The sequence below is a fragment of the Notothenia coriiceps genome, unplaced genomic scaffold (assembly GCF_000735185.1).
Source record: "Notothenia coriiceps isolate Sejong01 unplaced genomic scaffold, NC01 NC01_scaffold00020484, whole genome shotgun sequence".
Taxonomy (NCBI): domain Eukaryota; kingdom Metazoa; phylum Chordata; class Actinopteri; order Perciformes; family Nototheniidae; genus Notothenia; species Notothenia coriiceps.
Genome location: NW_011353185.1, coordinates 104,366 through 106,461, shown reverse-complemented (window position 1 = coordinate 106,461; position 2,096 = coordinate 104,366).

Below are 2,096 nucleotides of genomic sequence, written 5' to 3'. Positions count from 1 at the left end.
AGCGAGGCTCCCCCCCCCGTTGACAGTTAACGAACGTCGGCACACTCATCAGATTTTTTTTTTAAATGGCACTTCATATCAAAAAGGTTGCTGACCCCTGCCATAGACTATAAAACCGGCACCCTGGGGTGCTGGGTCACGCAGCGTCATGGTCACGACTCTGTCCTGCAACCTGATTATGGTTTATAGCTAAATCATGGGGGATCTTGGGTATTAGATGCTACATGTGAACTTGCGAAGGTTAATAAAGTTAAGGTTTGTTGATTTGGTAAATATTGTGGAGGAAATTCCACACAAATATAAAGCAACCTGTTTGACAAGAAATGAACAAATAATAGAAGTTTAAAGCAAAGTTTTGTTATTTGATAAAGTCAATAAAAATCAAAGCATTTAACAGCGTTAATCTATTTCAGCTGAAAGGACAGAGTCTTGCACCAAAAGGTTCGTACAAGATCTGACATCATACAACAGAAAATACAAACACTTTATACACTAGAGAGCAAGGGAAGGGGAAGGTTCTCAGCAAGGTGAATTTACATTACAGGAAGTGTTGGCCAGACGGTTGAAACTTGCATACATGTTAATTACAAACCAATGGTCGAAGAGACAGCATGCTGTCTGTTCTAAGGAAGTACAGGGGAGCACAGGGGAAGACTAGACTAAATACAAAGAAGGGTAATCACAGGACAAGACACAGCTGGGCAGGGGAGGCAGAAACACAAGGGTGACAGGTGAACACAATCAGACAATCAGACACATGAGGGAAAACACAGGAAAGAAGACCAGACACAGGGAGAACAGAATTTCAACATAAAATCATGACAAGACAGACAACTAAGATCGTGACAGAAAAACTAGGATTGTAGACAGCTTACCTTAAAAAGACTGTTTCGCCTACCCAAAAAAAAGTCAACAACCACTTACAACGCCATTTCATTGACATTGCTGTTGATATTATTTATTTAGTTCAAAGATAAAGAGCCGTCGTTGTGTATATTTACAGACTGTTGACAAAAACTTTCAAAAACTTTGAAGCTTATCAGGCTTCAAACACACACATTAAAGATGTTTGGAGTTTTATTTTAGTTACTAATTTGTATTTTTTGGTCCAAGAGATGCTGATTGAAACCGGTGGTACCTATAGGTTACGGCCATTCCTATTTCTGCCGGAAGAGTGGGAGTTATTTCCAAAGCTTGCCGCTGTATTTACTCCTCCATCTGAAAGGAGGGAGACTCATTTAGCTGTGAATGTCACTCCGTCACGGTGTGGCAGTGGGTAGGATGTGGTTTAGAATTTTGCCTGAAACTAAATATGGTATTGGGAAACGGAAAACCCTGTTCAACAACACACAGAATTGCGATATTACTTTATTTGTCAGACCAAGTCTGAAATTTGACTTGCGTCACAGCAGGCTCCATGTCCAACATCAACAGACAGTATCCAGACACAATACATGAAACACAAACAAAAACATTTAACATAACAGCAACAATCAGTGAGAGAAACCAGCTCAAAGAGCCTTCAGCGTGCATTATTTGATCTGATTTTAGCTCTGTATTTACTGTGAGGATTAACTGATTTACAAAGGAGTGCATTATGAGGAGATTAGATGGTAGAGTTCATATTCACGTTTCAGAACATGTTTTTGGTTCAGAATTATGTTGGAACAGCCTCACTAAGTGTTATGATGATAGCTGAGTCATAGTCTCTGACAGGGTTGACCAATAATCTCTGAGCAGATTTTTAACAGGTGGAGCAGTTTTGATTTTAAAGCTGCTGACACAACATTTTATCAGGTAGTATTGGCAGTATTGTAGAATTGGACAAATCACAGATGTAAAGAACACAGGAATAATTCTCCTGCTTGCCCAAACACAACCTGAGACGGCGGAGATATAATTCTTTGTTTTGTCACTTTTGCACAGATATTCAATGTGATCCTTACCATGACAGCAGAAGGTCATCATTTACACAGAAGCAGGTTACTAACTGAGTATTTGAATACAAGCTTTAGAAACAAAAACATGCTCTATTCAAAGCCTTCACATACATCAATACTTAAAGCTTGACACTCAGAACTGTAAACTCTGTGTGT